The sequence below is a fragment of the Pleurodeles waltl genome, chromosome 3_1, assembly GCF_031143425.1.
Source record: "Pleurodeles waltl isolate 20211129_DDA chromosome 3_1, aPleWal1.hap1.20221129, whole genome shotgun sequence".
Lineage (NCBI taxonomy): Eukaryota > Metazoa > Chordata > Amphibia > Caudata > Salamandridae > Pleurodeles > Pleurodeles waltl.
Window position 1 is genome coordinate 1,378,815,766 of NC_090440.1, and position 7,258 is coordinate 1,378,823,023.

At 49.9% G+C, this 7,258-nt stretch overlaps 1 long non-coding RNA gene across 1 annotated transcript in view; it reads right to left on the bottom strand.

The window, feature by feature from the left end:
* LOC138285222 (uncharacterized) overlaps positions 1-4,232 on the bottom strand; it is a 68,656-nt gene extending 64,424 nt beyond the window's left edge. The window contains exon 1 of the long non-coding RNA XR_011201544.1: positions 3,999-4,232. This is a non-coding gene — a long non-coding RNA (uncharacterized lncRNA). The remainder of the gene's footprint in view (positions 1-3,998) is intronic.
* Between the last annotated feature and the right edge of the window lie 3,026 nt (positions 4,233-7,258).

Below are 7,258 nucleotides of genomic sequence, written 5' to 3' on the forward strand. Positions count from 1 at the left end.
CTTCAGTCAGTGCTTACTTTGTAAATAAAAAAGTGCGGTGCCTAAAGCTCTCCTCTGAAACATGCGGCTGCTGCAATTTAATGTGCCAGTAGGGAATACTGAGGCAGTGTAATCCTGAAGCCATCACGGGCCTCTTCACTCTGTTTCCGTACACTGCCTGCCCCTTCAGCTCACTCTTGCAGCTTTCTCCCTTTGTGACGCTTTTTATTTTTATTTTCCTCTGTCTTTCCCGTATGTCTTTCACTCACAGCAAATGCTTGAGGCAGAAAAATAAGTGCTGGCCCTCAAATATAAGTGCCGGTGCCCTGCACTGGACACTCCCGTCTCAAATTAGGCACTGACTTCAGTACAACAACGTAAGCGTGACTGGGATACCCTAATGTGAATCGTGTTCTTACTTTCTGCTGGAACCAAGCTACTCCTGACTGACGGTCCCCAATCAGGGCGAAACTGTTCTTAGGTTGCTTGTGTTCTAATTCAGATAGGACCTGGCTAGGCAGTTTGGGCTGGACTGTTCCTATTGGAGAAGGGTCAAGAATGATTTGGATATGGCTGGGTCCAAACTGAATTGTGATGGTGTGCAATACAATGATGGACTGGGATGTAGCCTCAAGTAATTACCAGTGGCTGAGATAAATGTAGCCATTCCATTAACCACTTTTTTTATACTTCAGTGTAGTTCATACAGGCTGCCTAATAATTCCGCTCATACTGCTTGATTCTCTTACACTCATATTAAACAGATCTGCTTTGTGCTTGCCCATCACCCAGTAGTGGACCATTTCACAGCCATAAACCACCCACCAACCAACTAAACAGGCAAGGAATAACTTAAACAACTTACCACTGCTCAGCAGAAGACTCTAATTTAGTCTGCTACTGCAAGTCCCAACTAGAGACATACTATGAAAACTTCCTGACATTTCACAATGACAGTCATATGTGGGGCGATGGTAACAAAGTCCATCTCGACAGATCACCCTACCATCTCTTAAGCTAACATAGCCTGCTCAGGACCAAAAGCTTTAAACAAAACATTTCAGACTAGACAACCTAGTGCTGTAATCAGCTTAGTGGACTATGACCATAAGAAATTAACTTGCAGTGTCTTTCAAAGCTACCAGCATACTGAAAACAATAAATAAATAAATTGTGTGTGTTATTCTTCCACTGCTTTATGTGTCGCACTGATAAGCGATGTGTGCCATAACACAAATACCACACCTTGCTGGTCATTACACGTGGTGTAGAAACATTTCCCACATAGGATCAAAACCAAGATAACACCCAACCACCCTACCTACATGGTGAAGCATGCTACCCATATAGAAAGTGCTGAATAGGGATAGTAAGCACTATATAATCACTATATAAACGTTACAATGCAGTACAATATATTTAATCATACAGTTTCTAAAATACAAATTCTCAATTTATGGGCACTGGAGGCCCAGCATTTAAATACTATTTAAAACTGGGTCAAAGCAATCGAAAGCTTTCTTGGAGCAACCGTTCACATTCAGATTAAAGCCATATGTCTGGATCTGGGCCAGGTATTGATGTTTTTTCGACTGTATGCCTTAGTGATCCAGTGCAATTATTGTACATGTCAGGAGCAAGTTCTGTCCTTAAAAAAAACTCATGCGCAAGAACTGTCAATTGACCCCCAACTCAAGGTACTCTTACTCAAGACTGTTGATCCAATCTTTGGAGGCGTTGGAGGTTACTAAATGTGAGGTTTTTAATCAGTGTAGTGTTTCCCCTTAGAAGCTTTGGCTGCTTCGACTTCAAGGCAAAAGAGCCTTGAGTGTGATCATTGTCATTTTTTAAAATGATAAAACAATGATCCTCAATTGTTGTTTTATAAAAACCTGTTCCTTCACAGTTCTATCTGAAGGCAAACATGGAACTGGAAGCTAGAAGTTTGTATATGAACGTTGAATGTATTGGTTTTTCAATTGGAAAAAAATATCTCCTTGGCACAAGGGCCCGAAGCACGCCTTCCCTATAGTAGTATGACCTTAGAATTTATTGTAAACCCTAGTTTAATTAAGCGTAAATGACCACGTCTGAAGCCATAAGCATAATGTTTTGCTCAGACTCAGAAGAACTGGGTGTGATCACTTACTGAAAATGATTGAAGCAGTTTTACGTTGTAAAATGTATTTTATCAATTACTTTATCGTTGTTTATTTTCACTATTATCTTGATTAGAGTACGTCTGGAAAAATGTCTTTAAGTAATTAAATAGATAATAAATTCATTTAGTGTGGAGTACACGCAATGTCGCTTAGCTGGCCAGTGCCAGGAGAAGTGACTGTCATGACTGCCCAGATGAGGGAAAAGGCTGTAAATTTGGTTTTGCCCTGATTGGCACCACCAAGACCGTTCTCCTTCCTGCAACCAAATAAATACTGGACCCAGTGCAAGAGAACGTCAATATTCTCAGCTTGGCCTCCAGGACCGATGAGTGGCGCTCATGAGAGTGAGGGACAGATCCTGTGTGTCCTTGTTGCTCCTCCAACTAGAATCAGCCTGGACAAGGCTCTGTTTGAAGTGGTGACTGCTGCCTTCCGAAAGGCCACCTGAAAGCCCAGCAGACCTCAGAAGCAGGGCAACGTGAATTATGCAACTGCGCAGGTGCAGTGTTTTTTGCATCGAAAAAGATTTGCTGCATTTCCCACAAAATCCATCATCTGCTGCATAATCTGCAGATTTGAACAAAAAAATATTTCTAGCTCCTACGGTTCAAAAGTTACTAAAACTGTATGTAGCAACACTTGATGCGGTGCAGTGGAAGGCCGTCTGCAAAGCTTGACTGGCCACCTTTTGTTGTTTATTGCTATATTTGGGTGTTAAACTGGTACTAGTGAGGTGCAACCAATACCCAGACAGTATTAACAAATGTAAAAATGACAAAATAATGAAGTAATACTATCACAAAATATGCAGCCTTACGCCACATAGTTTACTTTCTCTTGCTCTGTAATTTACTCAACCCTGCCACATAATTTGGCCCTCAACTGCCTTCTAGTGGCCCAGCTCTTAAGCTGACCTTCCTACAAAGGAAACCCCCTCGCCACAGAGCTCCCAGGACTTCATTTTCCTTTGAACTTTGTAGATGGTCAGTGTCCTAGCGTCCGTCCCTCTCCTGCAAGTGCTGATGTCTAAAGGCAGGGAAATGGCCACAGATATGATGCTGGGCGCTGGGGCTGCCTGCACTGAAACATCAGGCAAGACACAAGAAGAGATGCAAAATGATGCATTTCTCAGTAAAGAATATGGTGGAAAGACATGCAGGCTCCGCAAACAATAGCTGCGTTCCCAAGTCTTCATGCTATTTTTTTTTACCACAAACAGTGCGTAATTACACGACACGGCATAATAGCATAATTTTGGGAATTGCATGTAATAAGAATAATGCAAAATTACCCAAATGACATAAAATTACACTGGTGTAATGCAAATTTCACCTGGGGTTCCACCCAGCATAACAGAAATGTTGCCCAGGATTAGACCGGAGGCCGGTCTGCCGGTCACAGCAGACAGGGTAAGGGTGCTGCTCTGTCTCGCGTGGCTGCAGCAGGCCAGCGTGGAATGCTGACACTGTCGGCAGTCCGTAGCAGGCAGAAGCAGGGGCGGAGCTCGCTCAGTTAAACCATGGGGGGGTGAGCTTCAGATTTTCCAACAATGAGGCTGTCCTAAAATGTTAAAATGCATTACATGACGAGCAATGTGCGCGAGAGGGGCTTAAGGGACAGTGGAAAAAGAGAGGACTGCGAATTGGTAGGGGTAGTGAGAGCAAACACTATTTGTAAAATAACCAGCATTTTTGAAGACTTTCAAAATAGAAAGCGGGAGAGTGTGTGTACGTTTTTGGCTATGTGTTTGTAAAAATTCAAGTGAAAGATCACGATACCCGAGTAAACACATCTGTACCCAACTATTTACCTTAAAATACATTTCTTAGGGGGTGTAACACCCCCACCTCCACGCACCTGAATCTAGACCCCTGGGCAGAAGTGTTTCTGGCAGCAGCAGGATTGAAAGAAGGGCTGCCGCTGACTACGCAGCTCCAGGAGACGGGATGTGGTGTGATGCGAGGGGCGGAAACACGGAGGGGAGTGCTCCCCCCTCCTGCCTGCCTGTAGCCGACAGGTAATGGGGAGTGGCTCTGAGGGCAGAAGGCAGGGGAGGGGCTGCCGACCCTCTATGCATAGCTTCAGCAAACAGGTGACAGGGAGGTTCAATGAGGGAAGAAAGCAGGGGGGGGAGGCTTCTTACCCAGCATGCATGGCTGCAGCAAACAGGTGCCAGGGAGTGCTCCTAAGGGCAGAAGGAAGGGGAGGGACTGCTATCCTACATGCATGGCTGCAGCAGAAAGGTGCCAGGGAGTGCTCCTCGGGGCAGGAAGCAGGGGAGGGGCTGCTGTCCTACATGCATGGCTCCAGCAGACAGGTGACAGGGAGTGGTGCTAAGAGCAGTAAGCGGGGGGGCTGCTGTTCTACGTGCATGGTTGCAGCAGACAGGTGACAGGCAGTGCTCCTACGGGCAGGAAGGAGGGGGCTGCTGTCCTACATGCATGGCTGCAGCAGACTGGTGAGAGGGTGTGCTCCTAAGGGCAGGAAGCAGGAGAACTCTGCTGTTCTACGTGCATGGTTGCAGCAGCAGGAGCCTGGCAGTGCCCCTAGGGGCAGAAAGCAGGGGAAGGGCTGCTGTCCAACATGCATGCTCCTAAGGGCAGGGAGCAGGGGAAGGGCTGAAGTTCTGCATGCATGGCTGCAGCAGACCAGTGACAGGAAGTGCTCCTAAGGGCAGGAAGCAGGGGAGGGGCTGCTGTCCTACATACATGGCTGCAGCAGCAGATGCCAGGGAGTGCTCCTAAGGGCAGGAAGAAGGGGAGGGCTGCTGTCCTACATGCATAGCCGCAGCAAACAGGGAACAGGGAGTGCTCCTAAGGGCAGGAAGCAGGGGAGGAGCTTCTTTCCTCCATGCATGACTGCAGCAAACAGGTGCCAGGGAGTGCTCCTAAGGGCAGAAAGAAGGGGAGGGCTGTTGTCCTACACGTATGGTTGCAGTAGACAGGTGTCAGGGAGGGCTCCTAAGGACAGATGGAAGGGGAGGGGCTCCTGTTTACATGCAATGCTGCAGCAGACACATGACAGGGAGCGCTCCTAAGGGCAGGAAGCAGGGGAGGGGCTGCTGTTCTACATGCATGGCTGCAGCAGGCAGGTGACAGGGAGTTCTCGTAAGGGTAGAAGGAAGGGGAGGGACTGCTGTTCTATATGCATGGCTGCAGCAAAAGGTGCCAGGGAGTGCTCCTAAGGGCAGGAAGCAGGGTGGGGTTCTGTCCTTTGTGCATGGCTGCAGCGGACAGGTGACAGGGAGTGCTCCTAAGGGCAGGAAGCAAGGTAGGGACTGCTGTCCTACATGCATGGCTGCAGCATACAGGTGACAGGGACTGCTCCTAAGGGCAGATGGAAGGGGGTGGCTGCTGCCCTACATCCATGGCTGCAGCAACAGGTGCTAGGGAGTGCTCCTAAGAACAGGAAGCAGGGAAGGAGCTGCTGTCCTACATACAAGGCTGCAGCAGACAGGTTACAGTGAATGCTCCTAACGACAGGCATCAGGGAAAGAGTGCTGTCCTACATGCATGGCTGCAGCAAACAGGTGCCAGGGAGGGCTCCTAAGGGCAGGAAGCAGGGGAGGGGCTGCTGTCCTACATGCATGACTGCAGCAGACAAGTAACGGGGAGTACTACTAAGGGCAAAAAGAAGGGGAGGGACTGCTATCCTACATGCATGGCTGCAGCAGAAAGGTGCCAGGGTGTGCTCCTAAGGGCAGGAAGCAGGGGAGGGGCTGCTGTCCTACATGCATGGCTGCAGCAGAGAGGTGACAGGAAGTGCTCCTAAGGGCAGGATGCAGGGGAGGGGCTGCTGTCCTACATGCATGGCTGCAGTAAACAGGTGAGAGGGTGTGCTCCTAAGGGCAGGAAGCAGAGGAAGGGCTGCTGTCCTACATGCATGGTCCTCAGGGCAGGAAGCAGGGGAGGGGCTACAGTTCTGCATGCATGGCTGCAGCAGACAGGTGACAGGGAGTGCTCCTAATGGCAGAAAACAGGGGAGGGGCTGCTGTTATACATGCATGGCTGCAGCAGCAGGTGCCAAGAAGTGCTCCTAAGAGCTAGAAGAAGGGGAGGGCTGCTGTCCTACATGAATGACTGCTGCAGACAGGGAACAGGGAGTGCTCCTAAGGGCAGGAAGCAGCGGAGGGGCTTCTGTACTACGTGCGTGGCTGCAGCAAACGGGTGACAGGGAGTGCTCCTAAGGGCAGGTGGAAGGGGAGGGGTCCTATTTACATGCATGGCTGCAGCAGACAGGCGACGGAGAGTGCTCCTAAGGGCAGAAAGCAGGGGAGGGGCTGCTGTTCTACATGCATGGCTGCAGGAGATAAGTGACAGGAAGTGCTCCTAAAGGCAAGAAGTGGGGGAGGGGCTGCCTGCTGTCATAAATACATGGCTGCAGCAGACAGGTAATGGAGGGTACTCCTAAGGGCAGAAAGAAGGGGAGGGGCTGCTGTCCTACATGCATGTCTGCAGCAGACAGGTGCCAGAGAGTGATCCAAAGGGCAGGAAGCAGGGGAAGGGCTGCTGTTCTACGTGCATGGCTGCAGCAAACAGGTGCCAGGGAGTTCTCCTCTGGGGAGAAAGCAGGGGAGGGGCTGCTGTCCTGCATGCATTGCTGCAGCAGACAGGTGACAGGGAGTGCTCCTAAGAGCAGAAGGAAGGGGAGTGGTGCTGTCCTTCATGCATGGCTGCAGCAGACAGGTGGTAATTAGTGCGCCTAAGGGCAGTAAGCAAGGGGGGACTGCTGTTCTACATGCAGGGCTGCAGCAGGCACGTGACAGGGAGTGCTCCTAAGAGCAGAAGGAAGGGGAGTGGTGCTGTCCTTCATGCATCGCTGCCGCAAACAGGTGATAGTAAGTGCTCCTAAGGGCAGAAGAAAGGGGAGGTGTTGCTGCCCCTACATCCATGTCTGCAACAGACAGGTGACAAGGAGTGGTGCTGAGAACAGAACACTGGGTGGGGGGTGCTGGCCCTGCATGCATGCCTGCAGCAGATAGGAGCGGCGGTGTGCTGCTGAGAGCCCAAGGTACCGGCGAACGAGACGCTTCCACCCCATGCATGACAGAGGGGGGTGGGGCCAGTGGTGTGGTGGAAGCAGTCGAGGAGCCAGGACAGCTCACAGGGCAGATGGTG